Source organism: Falco cherrug, chromosome 8 (genome assembly GCF_023634085.1).
Source record: "Falco cherrug isolate bFalChe1 chromosome 8, bFalChe1.pri, whole genome shotgun sequence".
Classification (NCBI taxonomy): domain Eukaryota; kingdom Metazoa; phylum Chordata; class Aves; order Falconiformes; family Falconidae; genus Falco; species Falco cherrug.
The window spans coordinates 22309395-22328024 of record NC_073704.1 but is presented as its reverse complement, the minus strand read 5'-3'; the positions used below and the strand labels follow the sequence as shown (position 1 = coordinate 22328024).

General features: G+C 36.3%; 1 protein-coding gene across 1 annotated transcript in view; it reads left to right on the top strand.

Annotated features, from left to right (window-relative positions):
* Positions 1-18630, top strand: part of B3GALT1 (beta-1,3-galactosyltransferase 1) — a 210950-nt gene that overhangs the window by 77250 nt on the left and 115070 nt on the right. The window lies entirely within an intron of this gene.

Sequence of the window (18630 nt, the reverse complement as noted above, 5' to 3'; positions counted from 1 at the left end):
ATTGTACAGACTGTGCTGATGTGGCCACAGTAAATCCCACAACTTAGCGTATCACTGTCTCTTTCCACATAGACACCACAGATCTGTGCTTTGTAAAAGGAGGGAATAACTGGCTGTTAAAGCAAGCTGCCACCATAAGCATTGTCTCTTTCTTGGCATAAAACTGTATTGTCATAGATGGAAATGTCCTTGTGGACCATGACACACCATGGATTCAGGGAGCGAAGGCACAGACACAGGGCAGAGGGTACAATGGGAATGGCGTACAGCATGTTCCCTTTGAAATAAATACTGTACTCCAAGTATTGCAAGCTAATGCTGAGTAACTTTTTCACTGTTTTTTTTTCCTAAGCTACAGAAATCTTGTTCACATTTACAGGCAGAATAAAAAGAGAAGAAATTAAAGTATGCAGGCCATAAGACGTAGTATGGATCCCTGTAAGATCACCCTTGATTTCCTTCTGATTCTCCAAAATGTACAAACTCTGTGTGCCAGCATGGAAAGATGACACTACATGGTTAATTGTTACAAGTGAATTGTCACAAAGGGCTCTTTCCTTTTCAAAATCTTCCCTTGACAGAGATAAAAAGAGGACTAGCTCCTTGTTTTGATCTGTATTTCTCCAAGTAATTATGCTTATATTGTTTTAGGATTCTGAATTACCTGAAGGTGTCCTCTAAATGTTAATTTCCTTTTACTGGTATGATAGGATATATTTTGAAACAATATGATTAAAGATACAGGATTTCTTCAGACAAGCTGAAATAGCTTTGAAAATGATAAACAGACTTCCGGGAGGTAAAATCTACATGGAAATTATTTAGTCAGATTAAGATGCAGAATTTGAGATGGCTCTAATTATTTCTGGTAGGAGGATGACAAATAGAAGGGCAGAAATGAGTAAGATTTCAGGCATCTATATTCTGTATGGCTTCTGGAATTTATTGCAATGTAATAAAGCCAAATTTTTAAGCAACAGCTACATCAGAATTCAAATACCTTTTTTTTTTTTTTTTCTCTTTCCACTCAGAGGTGAATAACTTCAGGGAACTTTATCTTGATCCTGATGTATAGGTATACTAAGTACCCCCTGACTTCATCTTGGGAAAATCAGTTACACACCATTAGGGAATCTGTAGTCTAGCTCTAATGTCCTTTCTTTTTTTTTCTTTTTTCTTTTTTCTTTTTTTTTAATTTCACAGGATTTTGCTTGCATTTGTCATGTTAAAATGTTTTACATTATAAATATTTAAAGGATCATTTGGACGTGACGCAACTAAGGTAGATAATGATTGTTGAGATTGGACTCTGACTAGATTGTTAGACATGCTAAGAGAAACACCAGGAAGCCTCTTAGTTCAGGTGAACTGATGGTAACCTCAGGTGGATACAGAATTGCAGGCATCTGGTTTAGGCATACTCCAATGCAGATCTTCATGCAAGGCAAGTCTTATCCTCATGAAAGAAATTTTTTTGTCATTGTTTCACCTGCATGCTGTCATCATAATTAAAAAAGCTTTTCATGGTCATTTCTTAATTCCCCACTATTCAACAGTAAACAGTAGTTCTTTCCTTTTGTCTGGGGGTTTCTTAGGTGGCAACAAATAATACTACTATGCAGAAGAGATATGAGCTAACTCAAGCTGATGAAATCTCAGTTATTAAGAAATGAAAATTTCAAAACTATTGAGGAAGTATATGTTACCATACATACATGAAATATTAAGATTGACTTATTGGTTTCGAAGTTTTAACAGATAATTTTGACTGGTTTTTGTCCTCTAAACATACCATGTTTTGGAAGAATTCATTTCATATCATGGAAAACCAATTATGCCTTTGCAATTAATGGCTTGAAACATTTTAGTTTCACTGAGGCTTAGGAGGCAGTAAAAAGTGCACAGAGGAGAAATACTTTGGGGAAAACTGACAAAGCTAGCAAGGAATAGAGAGTCAGAACTGAGAATCTGAGATCTAGTGATTAGTAGTCTTTTAAAGATGTCTTCTGCTTGGGCTTTGTAGCTAAAGATAGGGGTCTGGCCTTCTTCCCTGCCAACCCCTTACAATGATGATTATAGATCTTGTTCAACTGACACATGACGGTTGTCATCATCCACCTTGCTGCCCCTGCAGAACTGAAAGGATTCTGCTGCTAGTCTACAATTTGCTAAAGTCTCCATATAAACACAAGCATTATCATTAAACGTGCTAGACACATTAAATGAGTCACAGAGATAGAAATATTCAGAGTCTGTTTATGAAAGATTCTTGCAGAATTTTAAAACTAGAATTTGGACAGGGGTTTTTTTTTCAGTACAGATTTGGAACACAGTCACAAAGTTTGGCCTCTTCTAGCTTCCCAGACAGAAAAGTTGTCTTATCACAGCAGCTGCAAAATTGTAGAAATGTTGGTTCTCAACAGAACCTATTAATTTTACTCCAAATTACATCACATGTTGGAAAGTGGAAACCACCTTTATTGCATCATGTGCACCCTCTGCCAACAAATAAGAAACAGCCTTACATCTGAACAGGAACATCATTAAAACTAGGAAAGCAACCCAATTTCTGCTTTACTCTCCAAAATCCCACTTAGTTTCCTCTAGCAGTGACATAGCATGCACTACTACCCAAGTGATGCCTCTCCAGATTAATACAGGGAGCCATTCACAGTGTTAAGGGAAGAACGCTTTAGGCCACAGAAGAAACACAAATCATTGCAAGCTCCCTCTGTGCAGGTAAAGGGAAAGAAACTGAAGAACTAGGAGAATTGTAAGTCAGTGCTGCATTTCTGTTTCTCAGTAGGCACTGTTGTATCTTTCAGTTTGCCAGGGAAGTCTAAATAGCAAAACATTGGAAAAGAGGTTGCTAGAGACAGTGGATATGCTGCACTGGGCAAGCTACAGCCTTTTATGTTGTAATTGTAGTCACAGAACTGTTCTGGTTTTCCTTTCTCCTGAGATTTGTTTTGGTTATTTCACAGTGCTCTATGGTAAAACCTCTGGTTGTTTGGTGGTGCACTGGTGCCAAGATTTGATAACTTATTTTTAAACTCTGGCTTATTTGGCTATGTACTAGCAGCAGGATTTGATAACTCATTTCAAAGTAGCGTGAAAAAGTACCACCTGACCATCAGCATTTCCAAGGCAAGTATTGTGCATTAAGCCAGGGAAAAGGCTGCAGGTCACCAATGTGCTCTACTTCTGACAAATCATCATGGGCTGTTTTTCTGAGATTCAGTTTGTACTTTTATTTCCTCCTGTGGAAGCCTACTTATTTTCAATTGATTTCCATTAAATTAAGAAGAGCACTGATCCAGAAAAACTTCATGAATTGCATTATCCAGTTTAATTAGAGGGAACAGAAACTTTCTCCAGACAGAAGAGTCAGCATTTAGCCCAAAACGCAACTTCGGACCGTAATGGTTGAGGCTAGCAGTGAACTGAAGTCACAGGCAGTGCCAATGACTCCTTCGACTCATTATGCACTACATTAAGAATGATGCTACAGCATGTTCTTTGTTTTCATGTTTAGTAATATATAGTAAATATCTCTGTTTAGATTTCTTGCTCAATTCTAAGCCATGTCAGAATCAGTCCAATAATGAGTTTGTTTGAATTGTTTATGGTTTAGGTCAAATTCTTGGTTTGCTTTTTCTATTTGTCTTAACAATATTTTGATATCATGCCAATTAAACTTTTGTGGTAACAAACCTTGCTGGTGCAATAATTTTATGGATAGGATGTGAAATCTTAAAGTTCACTGACAAACCTGCACTTGAGAGAACTTAAAGATATGTACCACCTGAGAACTGTGCCAGGGAAGTAAAGGGAAAAACCATGCAGAAGCTTCCTCAAACAGTGTAAGCTTAAATTCTGTGATTGTAGCATGATGATACCCAAATACTTGCAATAGATGAAATCAGGTGAAGGCAGATGCCATACAAGCAGTTCTCAGATTCAGGCAATAAATACCTTGTGTCTCATTCTCAGTAAGGACAAATGTTCAGGGAGGACAAGGTCTGGTAGAGTCAGGCCATTCTGGGAAATTGCATAGCTCAGTTTCACCATACTGATATATTGTTATAAAATTCAAAAGAAAAATATAAAGAGATTGACAATACTGTATAGAACTAATCTTTCATCTTGAAATTGTGTGAAAACTCCTGTATGATTACAGAGTATGAGGGTATGGCCAAGCCAACACTGAAGTCTCCAGAGCCATCCCAAATGTGCTATTAACTTTTTTTTTACTTCTTTGGCTTGAAGGACAACTCAGCCCCAACAGATCACACCTAGAGTACTGGGTGATGTACTGCGTTAGCTGATGAATTACAACCAGCATTTACTAACCTTTGGCTTTTTATACATAATGCCTACAGAACCCATAAAACATAGTCTAGATTCACTGCTAAAGTCTATGTCTTACCTTTGTACCTTTGTAAAATGGAATCTTTGCCTCATAGAAAGCAATGAAATATCAGGAAGTCAATATGTACTTTCCACAGGAGCTGATTGATAGATGCCTGGCATTGGGACACAGCAACTAGATGCTCCTCAACAGAAAAGAGAATTTCTGACAATTTGTTCCTCAACACAGAAGACATCAGAGGGCTGGAGCACCTCTCCTATGAAGGCAGGCTGAAAGAGTTGGGGTAGTTCAGCCTGGAGTAGAGAAGGCCCCAGGGTGGTCTTATAGTGGCCTGTCAATACTTAAATAAGAAAGATGGGACAGACATTTTACACGGGCCTGTAGCAATAGGACAAGGGGTAATAGTTTTAAACTAAAAGAGAGTAGATTTAGATTAGATCTTAGGAAGAAATTCTTTACTATGAGGGTGGCGAGGTGCTGGAACAGGCTGCCCAGGGCAGTTGTGGATGCCCCATCCCTGGAAGTGTTCAAGGCCAGGTCAGATGGGGCTTTGAGCAACCTGGTCTAGTGGAAGGTGTCCCTGCCCATGGCAGGGGGGTTGGAACTAGATGATCTTTAAGGGCCCTTCCAACCAAACGTAATTGTAACTTAGATACACCATCTTAGCTAGCTAAAAACACCTCACTTTTGCCAATACAGATTTATACTGTGGCCACTTCCAGCTTTAGAGTATGCTTGTTTGGCTTGTCTCTTCCACCTGAGAACTGAGCTGGAAACTTTTCTAGTCATTAACACACATGATAAACACATCAAAAGTACTGAGAGAGAGAGAGTGCTATATCACACACTAAGACAAAAAAATATGCAGGATTCTGTGGATTGGTACTGACCTGAAATGTAGTTTCTTCCAATAGGCATTGCTACAGCATTGTAGAGCTGAAAACTACCAGTAAATGTACTTTTATCCCTGTAACATAATGTCACAGTAGCATCTAGGGCACAACAGAAACATTACCATTCAGATTTTCAAATTTTGAAATTTTTTTTAGGAAAGGTCTACTGCCAAGGCCATGTCTACAATGTGGTTAAAAATAAGCTTGCAGCTCGCATAAACATATCCAAGTAAAACATCAGTTCCCCAAGGCATAGTAGTAGTTTAGGCAAGGCCACACAGAGTTCCATGTGAGCTTACCACCTGCATTGTGGGCTCCCACATAGATTGTGCATCCCACATCAAGTTCTTTTCTGCATCAGGCACACAGTCAAACATAAAGTTACTCCAGCTGCAGTCACAGTATATAGGAGGACACAAGATATCATGGGCAGGATAGAAATGGAGTAGCTTGTGAGTAGACTGTTATACGTTATTTTCATTGTTAAATAGTAAGCATGTATTTTTAATATACTATTGGCACAGCTTAAAAGCCTAGACTCAAATCCCATACAGTGACCTCCTTCGTTTCACAAATCTGACCAGTGAAGTTAGCGATGGCAGGGTAATAATATCCCTCTGTGTGGAAAGAATCTATGGCTGGAAGGGAGGTTGCACAAACCAACCTCTCCAAAGCTAGCAACATTTTTCCCATTGAAATGCAATGTTAGTGCCTCAGTCCTGTTCCAAGGCAATATACTGCAGGCAAAACTAGTTGACACATCTGATCTGCTGCCTCCAACATGTGTGGTCTGGGATCAGGAGAGGAGGACCTGCCCTACAAATACATGACATGCTACCACCATGGCCAAGGAGCATGAAACTAGGCAGGAGGTGGAAGAGTAAGTCTGTATGAAATGAATGAAACCTAGCCGTCATGTGAAATTAAACAAAGCAAAATGAAGTAGAATGGATGGATTAAAAAGGAAGTTGATAGAGAGTTTTTCATAGTACTTAGTTTGTGCAGAAATAAAAAAACCATAGCATAATAAGGTATTTATTATGTCACATTAGAAGACCATTCTTGTCTCTTCAAGAATTTACAACAACTCCTAACAGTTTCTTTAAAAATATGAATAAATAAATCAGCTTTTCAAATGCAAGTTTCTTACATGCAAAATATACAGTATGTGCTTAGTATTCATGTAGCAGTTTTGCTGGTGAGAATCTTTTTTTTGATAACACTTTCTTAATTTGTAAATAAATCTAGCTTTAAATCTTTTCAAACAGAAAAACAGTTCATTTATATGATCATTCTCCCTATGAATCATATAATATACATTGAGAATCTTCTTGGGGGGAAAACTATTGTCTTTTCTTTTGCACATCATAATATAACTGTTTCTGCAGCAATAATTTAAAACTCCTAAATGTTGCTAATGAAATCCTCTATTATTACAGTTCTGGGAAAGTGATATTTAAATACATAGTTTCTGAAATGTATGGCCTTGGGAAATGTTAAAAAGGTGGCACTGAATTCTTTGAATAAGGAGAAGCAGTATTAAAAAAGAATATTATACATGAATTCTGCATGTGGGATTTTTTCTTTTTACTAAATGCTCACGAGAAGTAATTCTTTTCTTAGATGTGGTGGGATTCTCATAATCAAAAAGCTCTCAAAAATTAGCCAGTCTTTGCCATCACAAATATATCCTTGTCTTAGTTATCCAGTTGACATTTCTACTTCTTCTAGCACTGGACATCTAGAGGCAGTGTAAATGAAGCAGGTATTTAAGCACAGACAGGTCTGACAAGCCTATGTGCATGGCAAAGATGCACACCCTTCTGCTGGAGACAGGAAGCTGAGTGCAGTGCAGTGATGCTTTGAGTGGTTAAGAAGCACCTGTGGTCTGCAACTAGAGCGTTATTGTTACTTGCTCAAGGTTAATCAATAATTAGTTAGGTGAAGAAGTTGTTACCACATAATCAGACAGGCAGGAGCTCTTGATTTACATTTGCCTCTTTTCACATGTGGTACAGTCTCTTTCTCAGTCACCTGAGTACTTTTACTGGGTAACATTCCTTCTATTCTAGGTGTAGGACATGTTGAAGTCACACAATGTCTTTTGCTCTCTTCCTATGCCACATAACAATTTTCAAGGATTTCTGTGTTTCCAGTAAGTATTTAAGTTTGTAACTAAGTCTCTCTGGGGAGAGAGAGGTATTTTGATTTGACGGTGTACAGGAAGATTGGGGGGAAAGAGCAGCTATTCCTGTGGATTACTCTTGACAATATTATTAGGTAATTGTCTGAAGCCCAGGCAAAATTATTTTCTTTACCCTGATGATCCCATAGATTAAAATAATTAGGTATTTTTGTAGAATTCAGCACATAGTTGAATGGAAATCAGATCTACCATTCAATCTAGCATTGCACATGGGCCTAAACCCAGTATTTTTCTCAACTGTTCCATTTTCTGTACTCCATCATAATTGTTTACCTGAGGCACTAAAGGCTGACTCTGACCTGATACTGTGCATAGATAAGTACCTTCTCTCAAAGAAAATCACATGGAGTGATATTGTAATGGCATTCCTTGAGAAAAAAAAAAAAAAACCAAAAAACTTTGCCATTTTCTAGTTACACATAGCAATTTATACATTGCTTATATTTATTTTGCTCCAAAATGTCTTCTCAGGGATGTCTAAATGTATTTCTACTTAATAATAAGCTGACTTAGTTTTCTACCAGAAGAACTTGGTAAAATGAGACATACTAATAAACACAGCTGTATGTTCCTTTCCTACCTATAGCCTTTTTATGTAAGTGTTAAAGAATATACTCTTGATTTCTTTGTTAGTTTAACATCTTAAAAAAATTAAAATTAAAAATTACAATTATGAAGTTACAGTTTGAGTATGCACAGTGTTGCAAGAATCAGCTAGTGTATTTTTCGCACAAAAATACTAGAAGTTTTAGAAGAGAATCTGAGGATACAGAAAGAAAACTTTAGAGTGAAGCAATAAAAGTCCCTTTGTAAGATTCCTCTTTAAATGCAAATAGATTGCACATATAGCAGAACTGGCCATTGCAAATTCCCATGTCATTTGAAAAATCATTCTAAGACCAGTTATTAAAAACATCTTTGAAATACTGTCTTGAAAAGCTGAAGACTAAAGTTTCTGTCCCTGAAATATATGGAAGGAAGAATAGATAGATTAGGTATCTCTAATTGTGCTATGCGTTGCAGCTGGTAAGCCTGGAAATGAACCTGAAAAAATCTTTCCTTTTCCCCAAAAATATTCACCATTAGAAAGCCAATATAAAATAACTGATAAGCCAATAGTTCTCCCACCTTTAGTATAATTGTTTTATGAGCTGAAACAAACACACTATGTAATCACCACACATACCCCTGAATGTCCCACAAAATTACTGTAGTAACTGACTGTTTCATTCTGAACAGAATATTCAAGAATGTCTTCTCTTTACTGGATTTCCCACTTGGTTTGTCTAATGCTTCAGGAAAATATCAGCTGATAGAACAGATTCTAAGGGGAAAAATGCCTGACTGAATTTATAAAGTATGTTCATCGCCAGTGAGAAACGCATAGTACCTCATTCAACAGTAATGGACGCTGGGCCTAGAGGGAGAGTAAAGATAAGAAAGAATTAACTTGTCTGAATCTAGTCAAGGATAGAGATTGAATGTTTTCTTACATTAATTCTACTATACACATTCCATATGGCAAATATAATGGAAACTAAAGGAAAAATAAGATTAGTTTGTGTAAGGTCTTCTAAATATAGAAAAGAGATAAATGCTCTTTTATCTAATTGTTGAAGACACCGCTAAAAGATAATGATTAACCAATGTAGTGTGGTGAGAGCGATATAAAGTAGGTTAATCATCTGAAGCTCAAGCAAGCCATTTTAGTCTTTTCCCTGAGGTATAAACTTAATCTGAATTTCAAAAAAGGGCTTAACAGAACATAGGGATTTTTTTCTTTTCTGTTAAATAAGGATTTGGACACAAAAAATCAACTTTACCTTTTCTAAATTTATGTATAATCATCTGATCTGAGCTAGCAGCTTAAAATTGGGTAGTGTGAATACTCCTCATTAGCTCCAGAGAAGGCAATGCTAAAGTTCTCACCAAGTTTTGAGTTCTTGGTCCAAGATACTAAGTATTTTGAAATTCTCTTGCGGATAGATAATCCCTGCTAAGTGAGAAAGTTTTTATGCTATGTTATGTTACATGTATATGCTCTCCATTCTGTGGGGATATAAATCCATACTACATCAGTGAAGTCAATGTAGCTAATTTATACCATCTGGGCATATGACACAAAAAATCTGACACAAAATTATTTCCCAATGTAATATTCATAGAGATGAAAAGCAAACTTAAGAGGAAAAAAATCCCATAATTCAACCCATGCCCACGTGTATAGAAAAGCAGAATTTGCTTTCATTATTTTTCTTTTTATTTCTAGATTTTGAAAATTCCAAAACTCACATATTGTGAAGGATTCTTCCTCTCATAATTGTACATAAAATGTACTATTGTAGGACTGAGGAGCTGAAGTTTAGAGATGAATAAGACTACATTAAATCTAATTGATTTTAGGCAGCCACAGGGATATTCATAATAATGAGAAATGACCTTAAAAATACTGACCTCTTGCACTGTATTTGTACAATGAGTGAATGTTGTCTCTCAATTCCGCCTCCCCTGCGCTCTTACTTTTAAAAAATCTAACTATTGCATTGATGAGAATATTACGTCCTTCATTTGGAAATAAAAAAGAGCCTATTTATTTTAAAAATAGATTATTTTAGTTGTTTGTAAGTCCAGCATGGCTGATTTTGCTTAATTTTCATGGCTTCAAAAATACCTGGGTTTTTTAAACGTTATTGTAGTAAAGAGAATACTGAACTCACATGAGTGACTGAGCTTCTTGAACCAAAATATTTGTCTTGCAACTTCTGTTCCTCAAAATCAAACTCAACAGAAATGACAAAAAATCTAATCACAGTTAAGCAAGACGTCCTACTACTATGCTACCATTAAAAGAAAATTGCTAACAAAATTGTTCCACATTTTTATGTTTGCCTATTAGACTTAAATTCCTCCATCAAGACAATTAAGTTTGGGTAGTAATTCAGAGGGCTTTTGATTTACTAACTAGAGTGTCTTCCTAATGAAAGTCATACATAAAGATACTTAGCTGTTGAAGCTTCTGAAGATGGAGAAAAAAGGACTCAGCAGCTTAACAGTATGAAAGAGATACTAGAAGGACAAATTTATACATATTACAAGCAGTGTTAGAGATTTTCAGGGGGTTGGGGGTGGGGGGGGAATATGGTAGAAAAGTTCTGATAGGAAAACACCTGAACATCACAAAGATGAGAACATCACCTACACAAATGACTGTTACTTGCTTTAAAGGGGGGGGATTGGGGTTGGTTTTTTTTGGTTTTGGGGTTTTTTTTTGTTTTTTTTAACTTTAAGCAGTTTTACTAGACTCAGATCAGCCTGCCAGCTCCTCAACATCTGTTTTGGGTTCTGCTTTGCTTATCATAACTGTCTGACAGGCATTTATTTCATTAAAATGTTTTTCTACCTTTTAAAGCTGAACTGCTTTGAATGTTACAGGTTACACTGTCTTAAATATGTCTTGATTTTATACTTGTGGTTTTGGGGGTGGTGAAGGGAAATAGAGATGGCTAGGGAAGCTTACAAGTTTTTCTTGGAAGATTTGTGAAAATTCTTGTTTTATCCTAATACCATTTTTCTAAGAAATGTTCCGATTGATTAAACTGACATCTTAGAAAAAATTAACAAACCCATTTCCCATTGACCTTTAGTTCTGGTTTAGAAGCACAGTCCTCTATAAGGCACTCTGGACTTCAAAGCTGGTGAATCAGCCACATATCTATGGCATACATAACCTTGTAATTCACAATATTCTCTATATTAGATTAATATTTGCCCCATTTTCTACAATAATGCCAGACTCAGACTGATGATGTTACCTTGTTGATAAGGTTGCCATAGCGGATTCTTTTTACACCTGTAATTTAGAAAAGATTAATTCTTTTCCCTTTGTAAAAGGAAATATAATTGCCATATATTCTCAAAAACCCAGATTGAGTTCTTCCATCTGATTTTGTGCTTCCTTCAAGTTGTACTTTTTTAAAGAAGGAAAGGAAGGTGGAAAATCAAACAAGCTGGTTTGGATTTTATGAATAAACTCCCAAACCCCAGATTCTCAGAACGCAGGTGAAAATAAATTGTTTATACAATACTTCTAAAAATAATATGGGAAGCTTGCATTTCTTTCTAGAAACTTTCAGGCAACTTATATAAATTTTCTATGAATGATAAATTTAGCTAGATTCATTTATATAATGTCATTGAAAAGCTTCACATCGGAAGATGCAAGTCTTTGAGTAAATCAAGGTAAAACTGTGAACGAGAAAGTAGTTGTGATTTATTTTGTATTTCCTACTTATGTACTTACATACATCACAACTCTCTCCTTCTTTATACTATCTGGGAATCACAAATTCTGGAATGTGTTTCTTAATATTGCACAAATTAAGGAAGTCTCATGGTCTTCATTTTATAGAAGAGGGAGAAAAGCCCAGAAGCCATGAAAGGAACCTGAACTTCCCAGAGCTCTGCTCACTGGCCTATGTCTGTTATAATCCAGACCAAGGGGCTAACCATGTCTTTGTCACTTTGAGACAGCAAACTCATTTTTAAAATACACATACCTACTTGTTCAGCACTATTAGGTGACAGGAAAACATTATGTTTCTGCTTATTGTTTCCATTGATACTAGTTATCTTCCAGGTTAGGTGGAACTATTAAATTTAATTGTAACGTGACCTGAATATGTTTGTTTTTAAAAACAGTTCTGCTAAAAAAAAAATAAAATATATTGATCAGATTAGTCCCATATGTCAATTGTGATCACAATGATCACAATGATCTTTCTAGAGACAAGAATCTCTTCATTAGATTGAGTGGGTATGAATTCAGTTTGAAATTAACTTCCTCACAACCTTTTAGCCTTCCAGAACAGAACAGGATTTGGTGGTCTCTTAAATGTGCCTGAAGGCTTGGTTTGAGCTCTTAGCTCTTCTACCCATTGGATCTATTTGCTCTTTCCTATCCTGCACCATTATAAAACAATTCTCATTTACTACTCACCACAATAAAGATCAGGAGCATTTAGTGCAACAAGTTTTACAGCCAGATAGGCCAGTTCCTCTGTCATGAGGAGGGCTGGAGGCAAGAGAACAGTAGAAGTGAAAAAATGTAAAAACTATTCACATGCTGCGGTTCTGACTCAAAAAAAGCACATATTGCCAAAGAAAAAGTGTCTGGTTCAGTTTTCTGAGACTTTCTACCTTGTTAATTTGGTCAGCAAGCAACTTAATGATCCTGGTAAACTTACTTTCATATGCCTGTCTTTGCTGTGCTACTCACAGGAGGAGCAGGCAGAGAGAAGAAACGAAATTCCAGTCACTCACCAAACTCTCTCTGCACCATCAGTTTCTTTCATGTAATTTTCATGATGGTATTCCTCTGTTGATCTCTTTCTGTGTAGCACACTTCAAAACATGATTTCTCACATGTAACCAGGGAGAAGGGATACTTTGCATAAGGAGAATAAAATCAGAGAGAGAGATATCTTGAAAGTAAATTTAGGACATAATGTGGAAATTTGGAGGATGCATTGTGTGGGAGATACCAGGACCAGAGGGACCAGGAAAGAGGGAGGCTGAGGTTCATATAGCCATTGCAAAGTTTATCCATCTCAAAAACATATAGCACATAGTGCAACAAGCTGGTAATGCAGGCAGGTAACATATTACAAGCTACTGATTCTCATTTTACATACTGTTTATACATAGCCCATTCAGCCTTCATCAGCAGAGACGTCTGAGATTTCTAATGTGAAGGTTCATAGATGCATGAATGCTTGAGCTTTTATTATGTTATTCAAACAAGCTTGCTCTACTTTAATCACAACAGAACTAGCTTTCAAAATATGAGATATGTATTCAGAAAGCACAATGAGGGGGTAAAATAGGTACTAAATAAAATCTTATTAATTGTATGCAAAATGAAAAAAATGTATAGAGCAGCATATGAGGGTAGTCATAATTATAAAGGGAAAAAAATAATCACACAATTACTGAAGGCACTGAAATTCACTCTTTGGAATTCATACCAGTAAAAAACTAAATTAGTACGACATACTTGTATTTCTCAAATACTTGGTAATAATTAATATAAGATTATAAAAGACATTTCAAAATTAAAAGAAATTAAGAAATTACTGCTTTTAAAAAGTATAACTCAGCATAATGAGCTAAAAATTCAGAAATAAGACCCTCTTAATGTAACAGCAATTTTTAATTTACTTAAAAAGAGGCAGACATTTCAAATGATACATTTGAGTTAGTTTTGCAGCTAACAATTGATCTTCCATAAATATAAACAATATTCAGGGCAAAAGAAAATATAACCTGTTGCACTACGCAGTAATTATCAGATTAATTAAATACAGTGAGAACTGTATTAAAGACCATATCTAACAAGAAATTTCCCATCTCAAGAGGCCAACAAGTATGATCAGTTTTCACATCAAGTTAAGTACTTCTGGAGCACAGATCAGCACCAGAAATCAATAATGCTACAATGATGAAAAGAGGCACAGAATCAGTTCTTTTTGTACAAAGGACTATGAAAAGAATAAAAAACCATGGAAAGTGTAAGCATATTTAGTTGTTCAAATGATTTAGAAGAGGTTAAAAAGATTAAAAATCAGGAACTACTTTTTTTCAATTGACCAAGATTTTATTTATTATTTCCCCTGGAAACTGGAGACCAGTTGATTAGACATCAGCTATTGAAAAAATCATTGTGTGAAAGTTAAAATGCCCACTGGAAAAGCATAGTTCAATTAAGCATAGTCTGCACGGATCAGTCAGAGAAGGTCATACTTTACTGACATGCAGGAGTACTGTGAAGATGTTATTGCCATGACTGATGAAAGGAATTCCATAGATTTATGACACCCTGATTTGACAACGCCCTGCCCTCAGAAATTAATGTCTATAGGACAATGTTAGGACACAGGGGGTAAATTAAACTGCTAGTTAAAAATAAGAGGTGGAAAAATACATTTGAAAGCTTGGTTTTTCAAGTTGTTTTGGGAGGAATTATGTAGGTCTAAATCAAATTTCTAGTACAACCATATTACTTTATTTAGGATAAGAATACTGTTTCATTTTAAATTGCAACTGAATTTCGAGATGGTCATATTATCTAGATGAATCAGTAGATGACAATCAAAGTTAAGTCTATACAGAAGTAAACCTATCTAAAGGACATAGTATGCATACACCTTGCATAGTAATGCCATTCAGAAATGAAGTGTGACAAGCCACTGAGCAGTGCACTTCTGTGTATTGCTAAGGACAAGGCAGCAGTATCTCATATTATCCAAACACATTGCAAACATGGATTTTTTTCTGTTATTTCAGGTGCTTGATCGAAACCAGGGGGGAACTACTTGTCACAAGAAAATAATACTGTTTTGTCCCATGCCGAAACATCAGAACTTTACCAAGTCTTTGTCTGGACAAACCCAGTTGTAATTTAACTGGTGTATACCTACATTCAGCAGCTTTTGTAATGCTTGCCCGGAACATATAGCGTGTAAAATTATTTTTCATAAATTCTATTAGTGCCTCTTATGGAACAAAAGACTTCTTCTACAATTATTAAGCTACCCGACACAATTCAGAAAGGCAGCTCTAGTACAGAAATTTAGAAGAGGTTTTTGGTATCACAGGGAGGATGCCAACTTCCATGAAATGCAGCAAGTTTTCAGAGTAATTGTTGAAGAGCTCTATCAGATCAACATTAGAAGTACTTTTAAGACTTCGCTGTAACTGAAATTTCTGTTATCATCGAAGTATTTAAGTTACATAAAAAAGAGTACTGATTTTTTCCTAGATGAGATTTGAGACAGTATAAAGAAGTAATCAGAATTACAAAAAAGACTAAGACAAACTGAGCCAGAGAATCAGAAATTATGAGTGCAAGAGATGAGCTTGAAATCAGTATAAGGGATAACTAAAGCTCAGATAAAACATATATATCCATAGTGATGGGACAGTATTACAATATTCCTAGAATCAATTCATACTTCCATTTGTTTTTCTGAACTTTTATTTCCCCTTGATGTGGCCTGAAGGGAATTTTTTTTTCCTACCTTTGAGAAAAGCATTTTCTAGAAGGGAGACAGTCTGCCTTTTCTGGTTCATTTCCTAAAAGGTGCTATGGTCCTTGGAGCTTTCAGCCCCACTGTAGGTACTGTACACACAGAGGGATTCTTCCCTAGTGACCTCAAGACTCCAGAGCCCAACATGTTTTACTGTACTTCACAGCATGTAAAGTGTCAGTAGTTAGTACTTCTGACTACTACAGCATGTAACTAGTCAGTAGCACGTGACACTGGTCAGTACCCTGAACCCTATACATCTCTGAAAACAGAGATTTACAGATGACAAAGAAACTGATCTGAATTGCATAATGAGATGATGTTCTAGAAGCTAAAGGAACTAGAGAAGAGGGAGTGACACACCTGGCTGATTATTTTTGAGCAATGGGAGAAGTGTAGTTCAGGTATGGGCAAGCACTCCAGCTCATTATCATTTTAACCAAGCCGTTTTTATGTAAAGGTTTTAAGACAGAACTAAGTTACCATGGAAACTGATTGCAGCAGAGACTTACTGTAAATTCTTTTCTAGACAAGGATAACAGGACTGACAGGTGGGCTGTAAAAGCAAAATGAGTGCAATATAGAGTTAGGCATGATGGCCTGTTTTCTCTTCCTAAAAGTGTGTCTTTTATGGCTCTGCTTTATCTCTACTGTTTTCTACAGTGATATATTGAACATATTTTAAAAGAAGCTCCCACCCAAATGAACTTTTTATTTTGTCATAATCCTATTTGCAAGGGAACGTACGTGCTCTATGGAAAAGAGCTGAAGGGCAGGGCACCCCACTTATTTTCCCAAATTATGATGTCTTGCCAGAATCATTAGGGATGAAGAGCCATCACTCAGGAAACACATTTGCATGAAGTGCCCTTTGCTGCCAGTGTTTATATTTTGTTCCTGAAATATGCTCTAGGTACATTCACACCATAGCACAGTACTCTCCAGGTACAATATGAAAGAAGGTAACAAGGGAATAAAGTGGGTTTAGTGAAGAAATACCGCTTACTCAAAAATTTTAAAAATATACCTATTTGCTGCAATCCTCTTTAAAGTCAAAATTATTTGGCTGTGTAAATATCTTCCTTAGTCTGATGGATAAAGGTAAGAATAACAGAGATTAGAGTACACAGCCCCTAAAATATGGTGCCAGAGTTTTAAGAAAGGAAATTGGCAGAGAATGTACCTTTTCCACTTGGAATGTTAGTTGTCAGCACTGGAAAACATTTCAGTGTATGAATATGCAAGATCTTAAAATCTGTGCTGAATCTTTCTACCTGCTGTGCTTAATTTCAGAATCTTGTGTTATCATTAGAGAAAAACAGTTCTCTCTTCCAATATGAATTTCTACCAAAAGGAAGGTGGGAGAAGAGGCAGATTCTTACTTGAATTCATCCTGATACTTTTCTAGCCTAAAGTTTCTGCTTCTTGGTTCCAGGTTCCAGCTCCCAGCTGGAGCTGTGTTTGTACATTCTTTCCTAACATAACCCATAAAGCAATTTTCCTCCAGATTTTTAAGAGGTTTGCTGTCATCAGCAGTCATAGTTGGTCCCAGTGTACTAAAATCACGATAGATAGTCACCTTTTTCAGCATGTTTGCCTTACAGCTAGAAGTAATGGCAACAGCTGGTTGTGTTGTCAAAAGTAAATATACTTCTCACCTTCAGTCTCTGCCTTCCTCAGCACTGTGGGGGTGGGGACATGACAGATGGTTCCTGCTAGCTAATCACAGAAAACATGGTATTTGGTGTATGACATGAATTTCCAGGCAAATAAGAATGGTTTTCATTTAATATCCTCCATGTGAAAAGCTGGACACCTTAATAAAATGTGGCATGCTCCAAGGAAACACATATTACATGTTGAAGGATATGAAGGTGTGACTAATCACAGAACTCTGCGATAAATGATCCACAAGCGAACTATTACTTGTCATAAGTGAATTTTGATGACTGTGTTTATTATATGTAAAGCTTTCTGGCAGGGAAACAAAGGGAAACATGGAGCTGAATTCTCTTTTTAGGCCAAGTTCATCTTTGATTCAGGGCTCTGTCCATTGTACTGCATTTGTGTGTCTCTGAGCCACAGAAGGCTGCCAGTCCAGGCTCAGCGGCAGGCAGGCTTATGTAGAGGCTTGCGCAGTCCTTGAGACTGAATACTTAAGGACTCCGTACATTAAAGGGTAGTACCATTTTAATCATTTAAAGGAAGGCATTTTAAGTATTTCTATGCTTTTTGTCTTCATTCTGACATAAATTCTACTGGAAAAGGGCTAACAAATATGGCTGTTGTCCTTCTCAAGCAAATAAGTTCCCCATTAATGTAAAAATTATTTTAAAGATATGTTTTTAATTTTAGAAAAGATGCCCCAAGAGTCTACAGCTTAATTAAATTAAAATTCCTTGGCACCATTATATGTTTCCAATTTTTTTTTCATACCTGTTTCTATGACAAAAATATGTCATTTCAAATAACCATGGTGAAATTCCCCATACAGGTGTTTATAACTGTCTTGGACTTAATTAAGGAAGTCAGAGGATTAGAAATGAGAATGTAGGGAATAGCTAAGTTCATAAAACAGAACAATACAATTTTAGTTTACAAACTCTTGCCTAAAGCATGACTGTTCAAAAGCAATGGTGGGGAAAAAGAGGCTCAAGAGGTGGAGGACAGATTGTTAGGAACTGGGGAAAAGCCAGGAAAAAAGTTCTGGGGAAAACCCCACCAAAAAAAAAAAAAAACCAACCAAAAAAAAACCAACCAAAAAAACCAACAAATCACCAAAGAGTCAAAGAGTGATAAAACAGAAAAAGGATGCAGATAAACCCCCTTTAAATTTCAATTTACAAAATTGCCATTTACAACATAAGGTAATTCTTGCAAGCCTGATCAGAAATCTGTGAAAATCAGTAAACCCTGCAAAGGTGTCTTGATAGGCAACTTGTTGTAAACTTCAGCATCAGGCCTAAAAGAAAACAGAAAAATTCTACAACTAAACTAGTCTGTGGCACTTCTAAATATGACTGGTCACTTTGAAGATGTTGCTTGGGCTTCCAAATGACAACTTGCCAAACACTA